This window comes from Xiphophorus hellerii, chromosome 18 (genome assembly GCF_003331165.1).
Source record: "Xiphophorus hellerii strain 12219 chromosome 18, Xiphophorus_hellerii-4.1, whole genome shotgun sequence".
NCBI lineage: Eukaryota > Metazoa > Chordata > Actinopteri > Cyprinodontiformes > Poeciliidae > Xiphophorus > Xiphophorus hellerii.
The window spans coordinates 356,621-380,569 of NC_045689.1; the positions used below are offsets into that span (position 1 = coordinate 356,621).

General features: G+C 43.2%; 2 long non-coding RNA genes across 3 annotated transcripts; both read left to right on the forward strand.

Moving 5' to 3' along the window:
• Positions 1-1,679: 1,679 nt before the first annotated feature.
• On the forward strand, positions 1,680-3,798 carry LOC116737420 (uncharacterized). Its single transcript, XR_004342817.1, has 2 exons — positions 1,680-1,781; positions 1,936-3,798. It is a non-coding gene; the product is annotated as an uncharacterized LOC116737420 (long non-coding RNA).
• Positions 3,799-4,740: 942 nt separating this feature from the next.
• On the forward strand, positions 4,741-17,750 carry LOC116737414 (uncharacterized). Of its 2 annotated transcripts, XR_004342810.1 has the most exons (5): positions 4,741-8,613; positions 8,741-8,863; positions 9,869-11,259; positions 16,583-16,738; positions 17,047-17,750. It is a non-coding gene; the product is annotated as an uncharacterized LOC116737414 (long non-coding RNA). The 2 variants fall into 2 exon arrangements; XR_004342811.1 differs by lacking the exon at positions 9,869-11,259 and having other exon boundaries at positions 4,743-8,613.
• Positions 17,751-23,949: the final 6,199 nt, after the last annotated feature.

Here is a 23,949-nt window from a genome sequence, read left to right on the forward strand (position 1 = left end):
GCAGCTTTCAGTGAATTTGTGTGGTTGGTGTTCATTTGTTTGGTTCAGCGCATATTCGAATGTGAGGGGGAACTTAACTTTCGTTCCACATGCCATATTGCTGCCACATGGGGCGCTCTACCTGAAGACGCCAGTTGTGAGAGGCTTGTCATCTTTATTCCTCTGGAGTTGATGCAGCTAATGAGTACAATTTTGTTTAATTTGTATCTTTTATTTATAAAAATCATCCATTTTCATGACCTACTTTAGGTTGTGTTTCCTTTCTTAGTTCTGACAACATTTTGTGGGTATTATTTTAAGCCAGTTTTCCACAATAAATGACTTGAAACTCAAGAACGACGTTGAGCCTTGATTGAACTTGAGGAGTAACGTGTTGTGCTTTGTTTTCCACCAGGGGGCGTAGCTGAGCTCCTCACACATGGTCCAAACCAGCAGGAGGCGAACAGGAACCAGTCAGTCCCAGTTCAGTCAGGTCCAATCTGTCACACACTGAGTATTCTGGTTTTTCTGGTTAGCTGAAGCTAACCTTATTCTGTCTACTGTTTCTAAGCTAACTCTGGGATTATTTAAGCCTGTCTGTGAACAAAGACCGGTAACCTCAAGGCTGCTCACTTCCCAACCTGTCCTCCCTCCAAATCTCCACCATGCAACCCCACCGGACCAACACCTAGACTCACCCAGCAGGGGGCGCACATGTGTCCCCTCCAAATCAACCCCTTTAATTCCTCAAAGCTTTGCCTCCAATTCTGGAGAGTTTTCTGGAAAGTGGACCTCTAACCATGACAACCAAGGGAAAATCATATTTTCAGATAAAAAGGTAACAATTTGTTAAAAATGTGTCACTGTTTTACAATGAAATAATAAATTAGTAACTTTTACAATGATTAAGCAGTTATTGGAGGACAGAAGGTTGGAGAAACGCGTCTACATTGGACTCACTGCTGAGGAACATGTGAAACTACAGCTAGGTCCTCAGAGACCTGCAGTCGACCCGGTCCGGTCTGACCCGGTCCGATCCGGTCTGACCCGGTCTGGGGAGCTTCATATCAGAAACATGAACCTAAGTGATTTCATTCACTTTGCAGCACAGCAACGTTGAGTCACTGTCCATCATCATCCTCATCATCGTCATCATCATCTTTTAGTAATTATCAGGGGAAGTTTAAAAGTACCAACATCTGTACCGGACCGTCCAGCCGAGCGGCGCCAGAGATGAGGAAAAGAAGACAGGATGGTAACACACTGGGCCCACAGAACCAGTCACCAGCCAAGATCAAATCAGATCAACAGAACCACAGCTGTTGGACCCGGGCCATGAGGCCTAAGGCAAAGGTTTTAACCCAGTCGGGTCGACTGCAGCATCATTCCGGCCCGGACCGGACCCTGAGGTGCAAATCCACCTCATGTAATCTTCCTCAGACACAGAAACGTTTCACACGTTTACCCTCCCTGAATATGACCCTCATTTTCAGATTTACTCAAACAGAAACACAAGGAATAAGAAATTTGAAAAGCGCTGAATCCTCAGAGCTCCGGCTCTGAAGATATGAAACAGATCATCAATGGTTGATGATCTGGGCTGAATCCTGAACCAAGACCAGCCGATTCACCAGGTCTCTCATCGGACCTTCAACCGGACAAAGAAGCAGCAGCTAAATCTGCTGGATTCCAGGAGAGGAGAAGGCTGCGCACCAAACGACAGGAAGGATAAATACAAAGATGAGCAGGAGAAGGCGGTGGAGGGAAGCGGCGCTGGTGATGTAGGACAGAACCGTAGCCAGGTGTTTGTCTGCTGGGTCGGTAGAACCGGACCTGCAGCGGATCCCCGCTGTGCGCGGCGAGGTTACACCCAGCTCTGCTCATTACCCTCTTAATGGAGCAGAGACATCTGCTACGTCTCTGCTCCCCTTTTCCATCAATTTCTCTCTCATCCAGCCAACCAGCACCAACCCAGCGGCAAAGACACGAGCCAGGAAGAGGCTGAATGTTGTGAGGGAGCAGAAGGACGGCCTGCCGAGCGTCCAGAGAGACGATGGCAGGAAGAAGGATGGAGGAAAACAAAGGTGGAGGAGATACGAGGAGCCGTTGCAGGCTGGCTAATAATGATGCTAATGAGTTAGATCAACATATCATCAGGATTCATCTCTGGCCTCGGGTTCTGCAGAATAAATCAGTAGAAGAACTAAAACGTTCTTTAGTATTTGCTTTTTCACTAAATGGACCCAAACAGAAGCAGCAGAACCGACTTAAAGAGTTAAGGCCTCGACCCACCGACCGTCTGCAGACCTGAAGCAGCTTCTCATTCATCATGATCCTCACAAATCACCAGAATTTACTTTATAGAAAACAACCACAAGCAAAAACACCTTTAATCACAGTCTGAATGCTCGATATCTACACTAGAGTTTAACTAGTCAACATGAGGATGTCCGAGTGCAAGTGAACGCAGCACAGACCCCCCCATTGGGTTTGGCTGGTGATGAGAGCGAACAGCAGCAGCTGAAGGTGGGGGGATCATAGGGCTGCTTAAAGGTCGGGCTTTAACAGGGCCATTAGTGAGTTAAACACAGATTAAACGATGGAAGCCGAAATATTTCTATGTGAACGTGTTGAGCAGCAGACTGCAGGAACCTGCAAAGCATTCCTGAGGACAAGACAGAGAACGACTGAGGGAAGATGGAGAAAAAAGATTCAGGTGTAAGCAACTGCCTGAGAACAGAGATGGCAAAAAAATACATCTTGTCCCCGAAGGACGGAGTGGAAAACAGGCTGAGCGAACAGGTGCTGGATGGACAGAGAGGAGGGAGAGAAGGAGGAAAACATGAAGACAGGAGGAAAATGAGGAGAGGGAGAATGTGAGCGAGGGAAGCAGCTGAGAATGAGAATGAGGCAGATCAGCACCATCATCCATGTTCACATTAAGACCCAGAACCAGAACCAGAACCAGTCAGGACTGATTCATTGTGTTTTAGACTGGTTCAAAAACCAAACTAAACTCCTGCATAAATCATCCTCACATTAACCTTCAGCTTAACTCTTCTGTCGCCTCCAGTTTGTCTTTGGATCCAAATGATCCGTGAATCATTTATAAAACTTCAGTTTGAAAAAATCTCATTACTGTGATGCATCTGGAAGTCATGTCCTCAAAGTGGGAAGCTCTTAAAAATTAATTAGATTTCTTGTAGGTCGTGGCATCTGGTTTGATCTTTCTATTGTTTTATGTTCAGGTTTTATAAATGGGCAACAAACGGAGACATTAACGTGTCCTCATAAAGAGTCCGACCGTTCCGACAGCATCAGGGAATGTTTGGCTGAAACAGAAAAAGTTTTAATCATTTGAAATGGCAACCAGCAGCTCTGGGTCTCAGGCTCAGGTGATCGTTGTTTTGTAGAGGTTGAAGAATTTTTATGAAAATATGACAAAAACTACAAAATGAACCCCAAGAAATTGAGGAAGGGATGAGAGCAGGCGAAAGAATCCAGCAAGAAGTGACTGAAAATGAGAGGCTTAGACATTTGGGGAGGATTAACAGGAGACCTGGCTGATCAGAAAACGGGCTGCAGGTGTGAGAGGAGGAGAGAGAGAAGGTGGCACAGGGGGCGAGGGAGAGAACACAGAGGAACCGGAAATAAATGAATACTGAAGAATAACTGGACTGAAGAAACTTATTGAAACTAAAGTAACAAAGAATAACTAAGAAATAAACATAATAGAATCACTAAGGAAGAACTGAAGTGGAAACAATGCAGAACAAATAGAACAAACTAAGGAACACCAAAAATGACAAACCCCTAAACTAAACAAACACAGCGACCAGCCCAAAATCTGGGAGTAGTGATGACCTCTGACCTCTGCCCTGAGCCTCCAGAGCCACATAAAGCCAGTTCCAGAGTGGGCCTTCCAGCAGCTGCAGAACATTTCCAGAACCAGAGACTAAAGTCTCAGATCAGAGAAACTCATCCAGGCTTTAGTTTCTCTTTAGTGGCTTTGATTCCTGCAGCAGCGTCTTCACAGGTCTGATTGACAACCCAACGGTCCAGAACGCTGCTGCTGGGGTTCTGACTAGAACCAGGAGGATAGAGACACCACCCAGTTCTACATCACCTAGTTCTACATTCCTTCACTGAGACTTTAATCTGCTGCTAGTTTATAAATCACTGAAAGATTAAAGGCCTGCTGCTGGATCAACCTGGTTCTGGTTCTGGTTCTGGTTCTGTTCTGCATCAGAACCAGAACCAAACATGGAGAAGCAGCATTCAGCTTCTATGCACCACAGATCTGGAACAAACTTACAGGAAACTGAAAACCAGCTGAAACCCTGAGTTCCTATAATCCAGACTAAAAGCAGTTGCTATGGAAACATAATCAATGAAACATTGATCAATAATCTGAACGATGCCGCTGGTTCCAACGGTTCACTTTGTGTTTCTTTGAGCCTCGTTGCTGAAATGTTTTATACAAATAAAGTTGCTTCCTTTAAATCCAGACTGAAAGCAGCTGGATGGAGCTGATTTGATTATTAATAACTGGAAAATGGATCAATATATTTGATGAATATTGATGATTCTAACTGGTTCTTGACTAAATGTAATTTCTATTACGTCTTTATGATGTTTTTGTAAAGTAAAGCACTTTGAACTACCATGTTGCTGAAATGTGCTATGCAAATAATCTGGTTGATTGATTGATTGATTGATTGATTGATTGATTGATTGATTGATTGATTGATTGATTGATTGATTGATTGATTGATTGATTGATTGATTGATTGATGCTGTTTCTCTGTGGCTCAGTGAAGAAACTTCCTGCTGGAAAATAAAATTCCTTCATTCGTTTCGTTTCCTGTCGTCTGATGATCTGGAGTTTTATTGATCTGGAGTTTTATTGATCTGGAGTTTTATTGATCTGGAGTTTTATTGATTCTTTGATATTTGCTGTTGTGTTTGTGGAGACAACAGTAATCAGATGAGATATTGATGAATTATCAATGACTCCAGTAAAAGGAATATTTATGTCTTCAGACTGAAGCTGCTCTTTTATCTCGGGGAAGAAAGACGAGTAAAAACATGAAGCTGTTTCTCTGCTGCCTGGTTTCTTCCAGCAGCTTCTTGAATTCGATGAATTCTTCCTCTCCAGTTTGTCCATCGCTCGTCTCTGCTGTTCCACTTCTTACTGGTTTTAATGGGAAGTCTGGAGAGCCGCTCACTGCGCCGACAACGAGCCGAAACGCTGACAGAGTTCCAGTTAGTTTCTCCACTGTTGGCACGATGAGCAAGTGCTAACAGAAAAGGTTCTGGGCTCAAATCCCCACAGAACCAGGCAGAGCCGGGTCAGAACCAGAGAGCAGAACCATACGGGTCGGGTTGCTTTAATCTTGCCTCAGTAGAACTCCCTGTGGTCCGATCATTCAGGGATGCTGACCCCTGACCCGAGAAGCTCCTGGCACCAGAACTCTGGACCTGCAGTCGAGGGTCAGGGGGCATAGCTGCAAAGGATGCTGGGTAAAAACCTTCCTAGGGTCAGCAAGAGGAGGCGACCCCAGCTACAGGCTGGCTGAGAGAAGATGACCTTTCTAAGGGTTGAGACATCCGAACCTGTAGGGTTGTTACTCATTTCAGAAATTCTGATCCCAGAAGACACAGAAAACCCAAAAACCTAGAAGAGCCAGAACCAGAACCTGAGCTGATCTGGATGGGTCGGAGCTGAACTCTTCCTCACGATGTTCTTTTAGTTTTCGTTCTCATTAAACTGCGTCGGTTTCATCAGTGTTAACCGCTGAGCCGCCAGACTGGAAATGAAACGATCCTCATTACTCTGTAATGTGAACAATTGAATTAATGTGGAAATGCTTCGGCCTCCATCTGACCTTTTCTGTCTCACACGACAACAGGAACATCAGCTGCAGCTTCTAGAATATTCTGTTTCCACTCATACTCTCCTGTATAATTCACTAACATCATTATGCAAATGCTGCAGAGCTCCCTTTATTTCAACATTCTTAAGTAACATTTCCAATAAGTAATTTCAGCTGATTTATAAATGACTTAAATGTTTATGGTCTCTGCATTTCAGGACAGAAACTGTGCAAAACAACTCTCCTATTTGCATATTTCTCCGACTCATCCTCTGCACACAAACTGATGTAGAAACACTAATTATGTTTTGGCACTAATCCCCCGGAGCTGCAGCTACTATCCACATGTGCAGTCACCAATTACGCTGAAGTTGCTGCTGCAGAGCGAAGCCTCAGGCTGACTGCGGCTTCGCTCTGGGTCAGAGCATCGTGAAGCACGCTAGATCTAAGGCTATAGATCTATAGATCAGCCTCACAGACTGAAGAAAACGAGGCGTCTGGACTCAAGTTGGCCATGAGTTCAGATAATATTATGTCACCACTTCATTACCAGATAATGCAATTTTTCATCACAATCTCCTCCTTTTATTTTAAGAAAATAGGTAATATTTCATATGAATCACATGTTGGTTTAAAGAATACTGAAAAGCTGAAGAGTCCACAACAAACACATAAACACATGTAAATATTCTTTGCAGTGAAAAAACCGTAGACTGTGATTCCAATAACTACATAAAATTAATTGATAACATTGAAATGATTCATCTGCGGCGGCCTGAACGTTTCTGATCTCGGTCCAGTTAAAGGTGATTCCTCTTATTTCCACCAAATGTCTTCAGAAGTTAGGATGGGGTTGAAACTGCTGGGACTCCAACATGGCTGTCCACATCAGTCTCACTTGTTTGGTTTAATCTTGTCCACATAAATCGTCCAAAGTGTCTGAATGACTGAAAAGGTTCAGCCTGAATGAGTTTATCTGCTCACCAAGCAGGCAGGACGAAGCTTTGGGACATTCAGACTCTCTTATCTCTGGCTCCTCTTGTCTCTGCGCCTCAACGCTGCTGCAATAAAACCGGAACAATCTGGGTTTCCCTCAGGATCCTGAGGTCCAGGGGCCTCATGCATGAAGCAGCGTGCGCACAAAAAATGTGCGGCGCCATATTTTACGCACAAGTCGGAAGGTATAAAAGTGTCAACATTTGTGTAAATATACACACACTTTTTCACAGCTAAATTCATTTGATGTTTGAAGAACACAAATCTATTAGGAAGAATCTGGTTGTTTCTCTTCGCTGGGTTGATTCAGCTTCTTTCTCTCCATGATATTCAACAGAAGTTTCTTCCAGAAATATAAATAGGACATTTGTCCTGATTTAAAAGATGTTGGTGATGCTATAAGCATCTGAATTTGCCCGTGTGACGGCATCTTTGATTAAAAATATAAATTACCAATAAGACCGGACACTGACCACCACAACTCTCCCCTTTTGGAAATGCAGTGAGCCTCTCAGGGCCGAGTGTTAACAGAAATATCAGCTTCTGATGCGGCGCATGAGCAAAGTTTCAAAGGCAATAAGCAACAAGGGCGAAGCCTTCAGCTAGACGGAGAGGAAAATCAATGTTTGAGAAGCGCTGCAGGCTGAGCAGCGGATCGGAAACCAGGAAGGAAACAGTGTGCAGCGCAGCAGAGACTGTTTGCTTTAAACACGACCTGCTCTGCTGCAAACACTGAAAATGGAACCAAATCAATTTTTATCACCAGTCACAACAAGGATGATGGAGTTTCAGAGAGCCAGCCCCACCCTCACCTACAACAACGTCAGCACAAACCGTAGGATGACAAGCAATTACAGTCGTCTTTGTTCGCCCAATCAGGTCTTAATTAGCATGAAATATGATTACTGGATAAAGACTGGAGATGGTCCAGATGAGAAATGCTTCAGTGGAGAAAATGTTTCACTTTCTGAGATGTTGAGCAGCTCAGATGTCTGCTGATGTCCTGCTTCTGTTTGGGTTTCATCTGTGTTTTTATGTTGATTATTTCTTATTTTCTTCAGCGTTTTCTCCCAGCTGTTCCCTTCATTACTCATTCATGTGTCTGTGATCTGATCTGACTGTTCTCTGCTGGATTATTGCTGCTATTAATGTGTGTCTGCCTCCATCCAGTTGCTCTTTGGGTCCACTTCAATACCACCAAATCATGGCAACTGACTTATTGAATTTACATCCTTTTCAGGCTGTTCAGTGGCAGAAGACGGATAAAAACACCAAACGGATACAAAGCAGGAGACTGACTGGCTCTTAATGATATGTAACTTGTATTTTAGTGGGAGCTCAGTGATCCCCCATTTCCCATCATGAATCATTTCGCTCATAATCACTGTAGTAATGGGAATAACATTCAGATTTTGGTTCTAAATGATGTGAGTCATTGGTTTGTCTGTGGAAGATTCTGGGAAAGGATTCTGATTTAATGAGGGTGAATCTCTGAACTTCTTCGCTTCATCCGCAGCGTCCGTCCCTCTGCAGCTGAGGCCCGGCCTCTGTTGAAGCTTCAAATGCTTCAATCTGATTTTACCCACTCGCTAGCGGCTGTCTCTGTCCCTCTGATCTGTCCTCCTCTCATTGTTTTCCACTTTCAAATCTAAGCTGAAGAAGGAGGTTGGATCATAATGAACGGAGACATTCTGACGTCTTCCGACCCAGACGATGCAGCAGCCATGTTGTCTCTGCATGTGGCTGTAGAGGGTGAAAACAAGTAATGAAAATACTAAGCATAATAATAGGCACACTACATTATTTTTGTTTTTCTATCCTTAATTTCTTGTAATAAGATTTTTAGTGTTACTTCAGTTATTCAATGCAATTCCACATTCAACCGCTAGGTGGCGCTTGTCTCACTGGTGGCATAGAGAAGTTTGGGCACACAGGAGAAGAAGAAACCTTCCGTTAGATGCTAATGATGCTAATGGAAGCTCATGGTGTGTCTCATCTTTTCTGTGTCGCAGGTCAGTAAAAATGTATCCTGAAGAATAAATATTAGTTTCCTTTAAGAGTTGAAGAAGTTATTGAATCAAGAGTCAACTAATGAGTCATTGATGCTGTTTGTGATTAGTTTTGTGTAGAAAACGGGACATTTCTGGAGGCTAATTCATTCTCATGCTAGCGCACATTGAATGTATGTTTTGCTAGCTGAGAATCAGGACAAGAATCGCAGAATTCACTTTGAATTTATTGTATTTTGCACTTTTGGAACAGTTCTCACACGAAATACATTATTTTGGTGCAATTTCTTTATGGGTTATTGCAAAAACCAGAGAAACCATTTTGTTATGAGATTTGGTGAGTAAGTAACGGCTGCCTGTGAAACTCCGTAAAGAGACTCAACATTAAAGGGGCATTACACCTTTTTCAGTTTTGTAGTTGGTTTGTTGTGTAAGAGATAAAATATGGTTATTGTTTTAAAATAGAGGATACAGTTAGAAGCTGTAATGCTTAAATATTAAAGTATATTTTATTTGTGCAGAATAAAAGTTGTAAAGGCAATAAAAATAGTCAAAAGGAAATTCATATATTTTATTTTGATAATTAAAAATAGCAAAACGTCTGAGGAAAAGGGACAAGGTGTTTGAGTTAAAGCAGTAACTGAAAATATTAATTTGCTTCAGAGAATTAAAGCCACGTAAAGATGAAAGATTTTGTCATTTAATAAAATTCATATTGTTAAATGGAGCATGTTACAAAAATCTCAATTGGTTTAAAGGGACATGACCTTTTTAGATGTTCTGAATCTGGAGGTTACTCAGTGATACCTGGATTATGGAGTGTTACACAGAAGAAACTTTCCTGTTAGATGCTGATGGAAGCTCATTGTGTGTCTCATCTTTTCTGTATCACAGCAAAACATGTTGAGAGAGCAAAACTACCACGACTCCCAGCGCAGCAAAGGTTTCTGGGTAACACGGCCACCATCTTGTACCTGCGTGCGGGGTGACACTGAGCGCTTTTTGTAGTTTCAGAAAGACCATCACTGTCTCCCTGCCCCACGGCTCTTCCTTCTGTCTGGCGGTGACATCTGCTGCGCTCCTCCTGAGCGCTGCGCTGCGACCGCTGGAGGTCAGACCGACTAGGTGCATATAATTGGTTTGGAACCTGCCTTTTTAACCAGCTCTTCCTTTGCGCTCTCAGCCATGCTGCTTCACGCTGCTCTGTTTTGATGCTGCCGGTTACGTCATCAACAAGCTTTACCGCAGTTAGCCAGTAGACTGCAGATCTCTATTGCTTCTGCCAGATATCGTAAATATATCCTAGCTGATATATTAGTGTATGTCCTAATATATCTGATATTACTGATATATCAGTTATATCGGATATTTCAGTGGCTGATCCATCCATCCATCGGTGGGTGGATGGATGGATGGATGGATGGATGGATCTTTACTCTGCAGAGTTGGAGGAATAATTTTTGTAGCATGTTTTTGTCTAGAAGCTAAATGTTGAATCTCTGTTTGCTGTTCAGTGAACTGGTAGCTGCTCCTCACTAAGGAGGACCTGGAATGTGTCCAGATGTTCTGCTGGGTGTCTTTGGTGCGGCGGGACGAGGCGACAATCGTCCTATTGCTGCCCCCTGCGGTTTCTGGACAGAACTGTTATTTATTGACTGTGATGTGCCTCATGTTTATTTGCATGACATGCTATATTTTTGATTTTTTATCATATTAACTCGTCTCCCAGCTGAGAGGTGAAAGTCAGAGCAAAACACCGTTCTCTGGATTCTGAACCGTATGAATATGGAGATGAGTGGAGTGTGTGGACCGACTCACCAACACCCCACTTATTACCACCGGACAGATTTAGGAGCACCGTGTGAAATCCAGAAATGTGGAACCTTGTGGAGGCAAAGCCAGAAGGCAGACCCGACCTGAACCTCCCAGAGAGTTTGGATTTCACACAGAGACGCAAATAGGATCTGCCTCAACGCCAATCCCAGAGAAAAGCCTTCAGCCAGAGGAAGACGTCCATCAGAGCTCTCATCCGGCGGACTGGGAGGCTGCAGGAACAGATCTGGGTCAGGGTTGGTGTGTCAGAGGTGCAGCATATCTGCTCCTGCCAGGCTGGTCTGCATGACTTTCACAAATTTAGATCTGAAAATTCTTCAAATTTTTAGTTATTTTAAATTTAGTCTTTCCTTTGATGTCCTGTGAAGACATCTTTCTGATCAAATGGTGCTTCTTAAATCCACCCAGAGTGAAACTGGAGGATCAAACAGCACCTGGTTCTGGTCCTGTGGGCCGGACTGCAGCCTTGTGGAAGAACTGGATCCTCTGTCGCTGCTGCTCCCCCCGCTCAGCTTCCACCTGCAGCGGCGCTGACGAAGAGAAGAAAGATGAGAGACAACATTTAGGTAAGTATGCATTATTCATGCTGGACGGATTGCTTCATTTGTAACCGTGGTGACATCAGCATCCATCAGAGGCCAGCAGCACCTGCACATCTGCCATCGGCTCCATCTCTGCTTAATCTGCCGTCTTCTTGCCGCTTGCTGAACATCGTCCCTCAGCTGCGTCTCTCTGCTCTGAGTTCATGGATCTGTTGGAAACCGGGCCGATAACCGACAGAAGCAGCTCGTTAAAAACCTCTGGGTTCATTTGAACACTTTGATCCTTTGCTGGTCTTCAGTTCAAGGGATGCTTCCCTCCTCATTTCTCTCTTCTGAACCTGCTGATTGTCTGGGCTGATTTCCAGCACCATTTAAATCCTTTAAGTGTTTGAGACCAGTGGTTCTGCCTCCATGGACACAGAGGAGCCAGGATGTTACCAGAGGAAAACAACTTCTAGTCTAAACTCTGTCCAGGTCTACAATCAGAGCAATACAACTGGATCTGGACCTGAACGGGCCCAAGCAGTGCTCTGGGAGACCTCCATGTTGGATTTAAAACTGGAATCTGGTGGTCTTGATGGGAGAACTGGAGCTGTGCTTCAATATCGGGTTTTCAGGCAGAGCAGTGATCCAGAGCATTTGGTCAAGCGGCCGCCGAGATGCTTCAGCAGACATTCATCAGTCCAGACTTCACTCTGGTCTGCAGAGGCGAGATCATCCCAGAGGATCCAGGAACATCCAGGGAAACCTGATGAAACATGGCGGGAATAGAAACCGGCTGGTGAATCTGTTGCTAGCAACACGGCAGCCATCACTTCTTCTTCAGAGGTGATTTTCCTGCTGGATGAATACATAAAGGGGAACTTTTCTTTGTTTTCCAGAACAGGGCCAGCTGCTCCAATAAAACAATCATTTCTTCTCAAGTGTTGAAACATTTTTGGAAGGATGGAAAACATGAGAGCGGTTCAGCAGATTGTTCTGGCGCTCTGCGCTGCTGCTCTTTATTATTTCACACCTTCATAAACAGAATATCATGTTTAGCTGTCATAACTCCATGGCTGGTTATTGCTTTGTGATTTTCTATCACTGTATTATTTTCCAACTGAATTCTGTCGATTCTCCCCCATCCAGACCAACACCACACTGGAGGTTCTGGTTCTGTTTGGGATCAGAGGTCAAAGCCTTCCCTCTCTCCTCCCGAGCCTGACTGTAGTTTCCATCGTTGCAGAGTTAATCATCCCTCCATCCAGCCTCCCTCTAGTTATCCTCCTGCTCTGCCTCATATGGAGGAAATGGCCACAGTATTGTCGCCCGCTGTGAAAGGAGCAGACTTGATGAATTTTTCATGGCTATGATATTGTCCAGCTCTACTTTATGGCTCTATTTTTTCCTCCTTGGCCTCATGCAGTGTGATAAAGCTCCACTACAGTATTGGCAGCAACATTTTCTCTGTGTGTACGTTGCAGGCATTGATTTTCCGTCTGAGCCGTCCTCCACATCTCTTTGTAGAGGATGTAGTGCTGCCCTGGGTTGCGTGGTCGTTGATGGATCACCTTGAAGGACTACCTGGCTTCTTTTCCCTAAATATCTCTCTGGCAGCTAGATGACTGTTATCTGCTGCTGCAAGTACAGCGGTTTGTTCTGGAGGAACAATAAACGTCTGCAGAACAGTCGACAGGCAAACATCGATTAGCGAGGTGAGAGGCTGGAGAGGCTCAAATTTGTTCTTCCCTCCAACAACTCCTCTTCATTTCAGATGTACTCAGCTTCACCAGAGATTAGAGGCAGCAGGTTCTGCTGGTTCTGTACATCAGAGCTCACTTCCAGAACAAATGTTATCTTCTGGAAAATGGGCTGAAGGTTTAGATTCCTTTTTCTCTTCATGGTCTGAGACGCCGGTTTGTACCTGAGATTCATCTTCTTCATGAAGTTCCTGTAAAACCTGGATATAAATCAGGAAAAATCATTTCCACGGTAAAGATGATCTGCAGTCGTTTGCCTTTATTAGGTCGTCCATCAGTTAAATCATTATTTAAACATTTTGTTTAAATGGGCTGAAGTGAGTCATGGAGAAAGATGAGCAGAGAAAAAGAGTTTAAATGAGAGAAGACAAGAAGGCCATGACGGATGAAGAGGCAGAAGATCCTCCTGGTCTCCCAGGTGGAGTCGACAGGAAGGAGGAGGAAGAGGAGTTCAGCTCGTCTTCAAACGTTTAAAATGTCTGAATGATCAGAAGCTCCGAACTTGAAACCTGGTTGGTGCTGGACAGACATGGACCAACATCGGATCACCTGGTGGATGGACTGGTTCCGATCCCACAGGTCCGATTCCACATGTCCGATCCCATAAGCCCGATCCCACAGATCCGATCCCACGAGCCCGATCCCACGGGTCATGGATCAATGTCTGGTGGGCAGCAGCTGAAGAGCCGGTTAATAATTTGAAGTCATTCGGCTTTTGAGACTTTCTGAAGGTTCTGGTTTCATCAAATGAAAACAATAAAGGACAACCCTCAGTCAGAGGCTTCACCACCTGTGCTGCAACACAGACCTCTACGGGAGATTTTCCCTGTCAACAAGACACATCTGTAGAATCACACAGCGACCAACAAAACTTTGCAGTAGGACAGACTTTAGTTGATGTTGGGTCTGTTGGCTGTGCTCTGGCAGATTGCTCTCACTAGAGCTGCTGCTCAGTGAAGAAGCTTTTTACTCAGAAACTGAAAGATTTTTTCTTTTCTAACGTCACATCTGAAGTTCATGGAAAGGACAGGAAATGCTGCACCATAATGGCGGTGAAAGGTGTATTCTTCTATATTCCAAAAGAAGATTTGAATGATGGTGAAAGCACCGGCAGGATGCAGAACGGCTGGTAACTGACAAAATTACCTTGGTGCTGATGCGGCTGTGCTGAGATGAGAATATATGAGCGTCAGTCTGAGGGACGACGGAGAACGGCACATCGACGATCCGACTGTAAACATTGATATTACAGATCAGTGGTGGCCTGATGCTTTCGAAACTCCATCAGGTCAGCTGTGTACTTCTTTTTCCTTAGAGCTCTTCTAGTAAAACATGTCTGAATGCAGCTGATGAGCTTTTCCTCCAGCGAAGCTCTGAATCACTTCCAGAAACCAGCAGGGAACAAACTAAAGCCATGTTGGTCTAAAAATACTGCAGCCGCTCTGAGTGACCCGCTCAGACGTTCACACCGAGGCTCTCATCCATCTGTGTGGAGAACAAAAAGCAAAGAGTTGTGCTTTTCATGCTGTATGTTTGAAAGCATCCAGCAGCAGAACCTCCTCTCTGTGGTTTGAACAGCTCTGAGGTGAAGAGCGTGCCGAGGATGAAAGACGTGTAAAAGCTTTCAGAATCAGAGGCGTGACCTTGTCGACTCCTCTGTTATGAAAACACAACATGTTTCTCACCTTTCTGCCTCCCTTATCAACTATTACAGATTATTTTCTGTCTGATGCCACATTTACATCTGAACACTTTATTCTCCTGCTCAAGCTTTGAAATGAAAATGTTGGTGCATCAGTTCAGTTTTATAATCTGACAGCTACCAGTCAGAAACCGTTAGACGCAGAATCTGCAGGAGAGGTTCATAACTTCCCAGGAGTTCTGCGCTGGACTTCCTGTGAATATGAAACAATTTGTCTCATGTTCTTTAGATCATGACAAGAAAAACAAACGTCTCTGATCCTGCAGAGCTGCAGTGAAATAAAGAACTCAGACGTTTGTGATAGAAGGCCTGTAAATGACTACAGGCATCCATCCATTAAAGTTCAATAAAACTTTTGAGTTCATTTTAGTTTTCAACAATAAGTCTATTAGTTCACATGCCAATAAATCAATAGTTTCCTGAGCCTGACTCAAGTTTACCTGTCCAGGTAAACTCTTCCTCAGTTTTTCACTGGTAGCTGCTCAGCTCGACCCCAACCCTCCTTTACTGCTGACCTCGTCCATGTGGTCTGAAGAGGAACGTGGCGCCTTCTGTACCACAGAGTCTTAAGAGCCGTGATCAGCCAGGCTGCAGACGGCACCAAGAAACTGCAATAAGAATGGATTAAAACTCGACTTTTATTATGAAATCTACAGAAACTGCGAAGCGATCGCTCCACACTAAAACATGCAGGAAATATTCTTTACTGAAATCATAATCAAAGACATCAACAGTGCTGGAGCTTTGACTGAACCACCTGAACTCAAACAGCCTGGAATAAATTTACCAACTTCTATACAGAGAAAATAAAAAATTAGAGGATTAATCTGGACATCCACACCAAATCCAGTATCTATGCTGAACCCAAACGTAGCAAATGGCCTGTTGTTAGCCAGGCGGACTGAGGGTGAAGACCTGCTTCTGGTAGATCTCCAACAACAATCAGAGACGATTTCTGGTCCATAAACAGTCAACAAGAGTGCTCTTAACTCTTTAATTGTTGCAAATCAGAGTTAGTCTGCATTTAGAGGGCTGTTTATTTTCAAATTTATCACAGCAAGCAGTATCTGTCTGGTGTTTCAACATGTTTCACTCTAATGCTGATGCATTAGAGGTAAATCCAGTCCATCGTTGACTGTTGAACATGGGATCAAGAATCCTCCTCAGGAATCTGTTGTTTACACTGAATCCATTTAATGCAGCTCTCTTCATGACCTCTGACCTGTTTGTTTGGTTGATCTCCCTGACCTTTGCTAGTGTCGGACGAGGCCGATGAGGGTCAGGTTTCTTCCCTCCCTGCTGGTGAAGCGTTGAGTTCTTCATGGCATCATTTCTCCTGTCAAGGAAAAACAAGATTATTAAACGGTTTTAAGAACCTTGACATGCATAATATTACTGTTACCACATCAATGGCAATAAAGATTGATTGATTGATGTAACATGTAAAATATGTCATATCATCAGTCAAAGCCTGAGGTTTTTAGAAACATCAGAACGTGTCTGCATGAAGCAGGAAAGCAGCAGCATCAGAGAGACCGGCCCACTGACACTTCATTGATTTATTCACCAAAGAGCAATTTCACAGAAGCAGAAATTGAGCCGGGGTTAAAGGATTCTTGCAAAGAGACGCAGAGCTGAGGAGATAAAGAGAGATTGTTTTTCATTTGCGTTATTGATGAACTAATCTTGCTGCTTGGCCTAATCTGAGCATCATCTCAGAGGCTGTTTGTTCTTGCCGGCTGGGAATCAATTGCTCACGCTCCGATCGGCTGCTTCTCTCACTCTTCTATGAAATGATAATCTAATAATAACTACGCTTCACCCACAGCTATCACCTGCATTTATTCCCTCCCTCTGAACAAATTCTTCTCTCTGTTCTCTTTCCCCTGTTACTTTGCTGCAGATTGTTCAGAAACATACTAAATGACCCTTCATCATCATCATCACTTCAGTCCTGGTCGAAGCCGCAGAAATCAAACATGTTGTTAGTTTGATGTTTTGTTGGCATGAAAAGGATGAAAGTTAACATTGCAGAGAATGAAAATGCTTCCACCTGCAGGTGAGACATTATTTTAATAGAAATTTTAAAGAGGTGTTGAGAAAACGTGATTCAAGTTTCATGGAGGTATTTCTATCACTAATTAAACCCGGATCAGACAGCAGAATTATCTCTAAGTTATATAATGCCATACAGCTATCTAAACATGAGAAAACAGAATACATAAAGAGGAAAAGGAAATGAAGGTATTAATCCCACAAGAAGGCTGGGAGGAAATCTGTCAGCTGCAGTGGGTCTCCACCGGATCAAACACATGGCGGGAGTTTTGCTGGAAAAACGTCGCACCATTTTTTGTTCCACCCATTCAGAGACGATATGGAAGCAACAGGAACGCCTGCTGGAGACTCTGTGGGTCCAACGGAGCCAAACCACTTCCATGTTATTGGGACTGCCAGGTAATAAAACTATATTGGGAAAAGTTCCACAAACACATTGAAAATATATTTAATGTAAAAATTCCATTCAAATGTGAATCTTTGTATTTGGGCAACTTACAGTTGGACACATGGACCAACAAAGACTAAAAACTGCTGGTTATACTGGCAGCCAGTAAGAAATCCATCACCAGGAAATGGCTTCAACCGGATCCACCCACCATCGACGAATGGATTGAAATTGTTTACCAGATTTATCTTATGGAAAAGATTTATTTTTCCCTCCAAGTTGAAAAAGGAAGTTTTATAAGATCTGGACCAAATGGACTGAGTATGTAAAACCAATTAGATCTGACTTCATTTGACTGTACTTTGAATTATGTGTCCTGCACTTTTATGTTCTTGTGGTTTTTATTGATGGAGATGGTGCACTCCCCTTTATTGTTCAATTCTGTTCATTTTTGTTATCGTTCACAACAAAAATTAGTAATAGTCTCTAAAAGAAAATACCAGAAAGGCAGTATGGATAAAATCACTTGGACTCTCCGGTTGTAAACTCATGTACGATCTTAAATGGGTAAAGCTGTAATTAACGAATATGATGGAAATCTGTCTTTCTAAATAAAAAAATAATTACAAAAAAAGAAAATGCTTCCATAAGAAATAATGCTTTCTTTGTAATCAACTTTCTGATTAGTTCATCACTGGTAGATTTGTTGTTTACATTTATTTTCTATTATATTTTAGTTTCTTTTACTCTTATTTTCTAACCATTTCAATCACTAAACTAACTTTGCTCTGATTTAAAATCTGTTTGTTCTGACTGCAGTTTGATAGTCAACTTTATTGTTTTGGAATATTTTAGCACCAAGGCTGCTCACAGGGCTTGAGTTGATGGCAACATAACACAATCACTGGCGGTGTTGGGAACAGCAAACAAGCAACAAACAAACACTGGAAGTGATTTGTGACGTTCTGTGATTCAGCCGCAGGAACTGAAGTTGACCTGGAACGACTTCAAGCTGACTTTAGAGAGGAAACCTAGTTTAGGGTTCTCCCTGGGTTTAGGTCCTGTAGTATAGGGAACCAGAACCAGCCTTATTCTAGTTTTACTGGTTTATGCCCAATAAGGACATACCAGTAGGTCTTAGAAAAGTCCTAGTGGCTTTAGTTCCAACAAAATACAATAAAAATTTGTTAGTTTTGTCAAACTCAACTAATTATATTTCAGAATTTCTTTGTAATCACATTTGACCTTTTGTCATGATGTGTAGAAATGAAGTAAGACTGCAACTGCAAAGAGGCAGAGGCAGCAAATGCATTTGATAATTTAATGAGAAATTAATAGAAAACTTACAAAAACCACAGGGAGTCAGAGCAGAAAACAGGAATCCATGTGCAAAAGAAAGCAGAGTTTAATGGGAAAGTGCTGCGAGGAACCAGCAAGGACTGACAGCAGGAGAGGAGATTCAATACTGGGAGAGTGAACGCTGGAACAACAGACCCGGGCCGATGAGCCAATGGGCTGCAGGTGGCTCACAGATCAATGATCAGAACTAAGATCCCATAAAAACCCAAAGCAACCCAAAACCCTGACACCTTTCCAGGTCGTTTAACAAATATTCTTCTGCAAATACCGGCCAACCGATCTGTGTTTCCCAGGGGAAAGAAAGTCAGGGTTTTTTTTTTACCTGTTATAGTTTGTAATAAAGTCATTTTTATACAGAATGAGCATCTCACCAGATTCACGTTGAGTTCAGGGAACCTAATGCTAGCAGCCCTTCCTTAACATCTAAGCGCTCTGAAGGCCTTGTGTCCCGGTCAGCCAAACGCCACGTTGGATGGTTCGTCCACATCCTTGGACAGTAAAATGATCTGAATCACGGGTCCAGATGGTTCTGGAGAAAAAAACACGTCTCCATCCTCCATTAACCTGAAATAAAATCGCCACCAGTCTTCAACTAAAGACCAATGTAAATGTTAGCGTTTAGCCTTCCAGCCTCTGGGATCATTTCCTGTTGTGTCACCAGCTTCCTGTTTCCTCTCTGCCTCCATTGATGTTTCCTACCACGAATCCAGTTTCTGTTTAGTCTCTGTAAGAGCCAGTTAATGGGGAATTCATATAGAATAATAAGTTAGATTAAAACTGTATAAATATGCTTAATTTAATTTAAAGAAATTCATGATGAGTATATTTTCTGGAATGTATAACTTCGTTAATGTAAAGGGATACTTTTATTGTGAAAGGTAATTTTGGCTTCCACTACGTAATGCATAACATTAACATTGACCGTATGCACGTTTGAGGTCAGATTGCAGTTGGATACGGTGGAAGCAACACAATTTTTTGACCGATCTGTACCGAGCCTTTCGTTTTTTTTCTGTAAGTGTACTTTTGGAGTTCTTTAAGTAAACATCATAAAAGAAGACTTGGTTTCAGTCGAGTGATTCAAATATTTGTTGCTAGACAAACTGCAAAGGTGGTACAACGAACTTTTGGGATGCAGAGTGCCACTACAGTCTCTTTTCATGAAAGAACTCACCTGTTGCCTCGTCACCTGCCTGGCTGCTCTGCCGCTCTGGATCTCATCCAGAACCTCACATGGCTCCAGGAGCCAGCAGCTGGTATTCTCCTTCCCTGCCACCTCCTCTAACCGGACCTCTGCTCTCTCACACATGACCTGCAAAATTTCTGATTAATGGACTCTGTTTTCTTACAAACAGCTTATGTTTTCCTCTTTGTACTGTCCTGGTCTTCTGGGATGTGAGCGATGAATCTTACCACAATCAGCTGAGAATCTGAACACGCCATTTCAAACCAGCATTGTGGCCAAACAGCAGGCAGTCTTCCAGCCTCTAAAGCAGAGACTGGAGCAGTTTGCTGAAGTAAGCCAGGATTTAAGCCACCAGGTTTTCTGCCATATTTCACAGCTGCCACAACAAACGTTGAGCCTCAAGCTCCTCCCTTTTCTCTGCGATTCAAAGATTCAGAAACGGCTGGTTGAGAAATTGGCAAACAAGCATCAGATTTGTAGAAAAAGCAAATAAAACCCAACTGAAGGAAAAACATGTTTTCCCAGTAAATTTGTAAGAAAAATTGACTCAATAAAGCAACACAACAAAAAGTGAGATGATGGAAGGTGAGAAATAAAACACATAGCAAATCTTTAGATAGCACCTTCTAATGTTGGCATGAATCGAGAAAGAAAAGGTTTCCAGAAATAAAGCTAGCACCAAGCAGCACCGCAAGCTTCAATCCTGGAAAATGATTCTTTCAGTAAATTTAGTTTCAATTCTAAAAACTATAATAAGTCAGGCTGTTTTAAATGGAGATCTGGTGGCTCCAGCAGGGGTTCATTGGTCCGACCCGAGGCGGCCCAAACACTTTCCTCTCATTTCCATACTTTAATAAATGACCAAACAAGTCTGGGTGATGACTTTCATTTGTTAAAAGCTGCCTTACCTGAGCAGGTTTTACCCAGACCAGCTCATTATTAATGGCTGAAGCATTAATCACACTTACTGCTCTGCTCCTTGGCTTTAATGAGGCTTTCTTTATTAAATCAAATAATTCAATAAACACTGAAAGGAAAAGGATGGAGATGAGCTTCCTTTTAACACAAACCCATTCATCATTACAAGAGCACCGCCTAAAAAGTGAGCAGCATCCATCAGCTTATCGCCAAGCGTCTAATGAGCATCAGGACACTTCATCAGCTTCAACACAATCTGCCCTCTCATTCATCTCAGAGCTGAAGGCCTGTCTGTTAAAGTCAAAGCAAATGCACAAGAAAGCCTCTGACAGCGGGGTTGTGTTAGTTACCCACATAACTCAGCAGAAAGTCACCAAGCAAATTAAACACAGTGTGTGATAAATATACACACTAATTAGAAGTGAAGCTTGTTAAAATATTCTCTAGAAAAAAACGACAAACTCCATGACCCTACACCTGAAGTCGTTTCATTTTCAAGGTTGCTTCTTTTTAATCACTACCTAGCTCTGTTTGACCACTGGGTGTCACTCTGGAGCAGATCAACGTCAATGAAGAACAAATCAGGAAAGAAGAGAAACACGTGAAGTGACTGGCTGGATTTTCTATCAGAGTAAAGCTGTTTACTCTCTCCAAGAGTTTCTTAGAAGACTTCAGGAGAAAAATGTCGACGGAGGGGAAGACACCAGAGGGGAAGACACCAGAGGGGAAGACGGCGGAGGGGAAGATGGCGGAGGGGACGACGGCGGAGGGGACGACGGCGGAGGGGACGACGGCGAAGGGGAAGACGACGGAGGGGAGACTTGGACTTCTTATAATGTCTTCTTATTTACAGAACAAGCTCCACCTCTGTAGAGAGGATATCTTGGGTTTGTTCCTGAACATTTGCCCTTTGACCCGACCTCAAATAGCTAGAAAACCATGTGAGCACATGAAGCACCTCCAAAAATCTGTCATCATCCTGTCAGGAACAGTGATGCATTTATTTTTATTTATGTCATCAGAGAACCAAGGTTTGATGTCTTCCAGCTTGAACCAGTTGGGATGGACAGCGTGGTGATGGATCTGCTTGGTTCTGATGTAAGGCAACATTTCGGTCCAATAGCTCACCGTCTCGTTTGTTTTACTTCAAGAGTGTCAACAAAGGAACCATCGATTGGGTGTTGTCGGTATCAGTGTAGAGTCTTGGTTAAGATGTAACTACAGGTGTTATGTGTTTATGGCTTAGCTGTTAATAATTGGGCTGAAACTTTCTATCTGGTTTGTTTCTGGTAAAAACGCCTCTGACTGGTTCTGGTCAGGTTCGCATTGCCTTTCTGTCTCAGGCAGATTAAGCCGTGAGTCATTCCGTCCAATAAAGTCGTTTCTGCTCAAGCTCCGCCTACATCTCATCCCTCTCTCCGTCTCCTCTTCAGCCTGTGTCTACTCTGTGATTTATTCATCTTTCTCTCTAAGTCATCCATTATCCCCTCTAAGAGTCTCTGATGCTACAGATGAAGAAGCAACCTTGTTGCCAAGTTGCCTCCTAAATGTCACTCGGCATCTTTAACTCTTGGCTGCCCATTACACATGTGACCCTCCTCACAGGACCCGTTCCTAACATCTATGGTGACTTTGGGACTTTCAGTTTGTCTGCTGCAGAAGTTCATCATGCTGCTGCAGCTAAAGGTAAAAACTAGCGACTCTGGACGAAGAAAACTGTTTTATAACTGGGCTACTATTTAAGAAGTCAGTTTTGTAACACCACCAATATTTAAATGGGTTTAGGTATTGGTGTGTTGAGAAGTAGTTCTTATAAAAGCTGTGTTATTACAAATGTATCCGATCTTACTGAAAAAAAGGTCCATGAGGGCCAACGATCAGCTGACTGTAGAAACATCATCTCAGTTTTCAAATGACCTGTTTTTCTCCGTGACCTGGAAGCTTAGCAGCTTTTATTTAGCGCATCGTTCTGGAAAAATGGAGTTGATTTTTTTCCAGTTTGAGTTTTCCCTGTTCCTTGGTCTTTTATTTGATTGGTCAGATTCTGACTGTTTCATTTCCCTTCATCCTCTGTGAAATAAACTCTGCAGCAATCAAACTGGTGCAAGAATAAAAGGGCCAAAGGTCAACCAGCTCTGAGCTCTGCTACCTTCGCTTTAATTGGAGCTTTCAGGAATCAGACTGCTGATTTCCCCACAGACGGTGGAAGCAAAAACACAAATTAACTGTTTTCATAGAAGCGAATCAGGGTTCTGTTAGGTCAAAGGTCAGGGTTGGGGTTCAGAGTGTGTTCCAGTAGAAGCTGTGATGGCTCCTACACTCATCATATGACCTGAAGATGTTAAGCAGGATCTTAGCATCATCTTCAGCCACATCTTATACTTTTTAAATTTCGTTGTTCTTGTGACAATGACAATAAAGATTTATCTTATCTTATCTTGCTCTGAACTCCCAACAACCAAAATGTCCAGGAAGTTCCAGGAACGTTTTCTAGAAAAGGAGTTTCTCTAGTCCAACGTCACAATCAGTGGGCACTGCCCCGTTACCTAGCAACTGCAGCTGGAGCATGATTGGTCAGCTGGTTGAATGAGCTGTCCAATGGCTGCTGGAGAAAACCAGTCTAGCTACCTACTCGCCGTCCAGAAGCCGCTGCTGCGTCCAGGTCAGGTTTCAGGTCAGAGGTCACCGCTGTGCTTCTGTTTGAGGCAGAAAGCATAGAGGTCAGGTTGGGGGCGTGGCCACAAGCAACTTATTTGCATAAAAGTGAGGAAGCCCTCAAACGGCTCAGAGAGGAGGATGTGATGAATATAGATTCATATCAGGGAAGATTTATAAACCATGGATGGACCAATCAGAGGCCTGAGCTGCCGATTCTGATTGAAAGCTAAAAACATTAAACAAAGTGCTGAAGTTTCCTGAGAAATGAAGGGATTAGCAGCTAATCTGAACGGATTACAGCATTAATCTCCAAACTTTAATCAGAAAATACATCACAGAATATTCTGCTTGTCACGTTTATAACCCAAAGAAATGGGCTTTTAATATTTAATTCATTTTTATCATTTACCAAAAGATTAGCTGAACTAACAGATTGAGTTTTGTTCCCGACGCAAATTTACGTCTGAAATATTCCATCATTTTATTCTGCGACCTGCTGAGCGGCTCGGAGCGGCACCAACAAGTTGCTGCTGCAACTGAAGTTGCTCTGATTTCCTGAGGGGATGCAACCTGCAGCTCTGACACTGCAGCGCAGAGGATCAACGTCCGACCTCCACCTGACCTCCATCTGACCTCCATCTGACTGCATGTTTCCTCTGAGAAACCAGCAGGAAGGGGGCAGAAACAGGTGGGGGAGGGGCAGGGA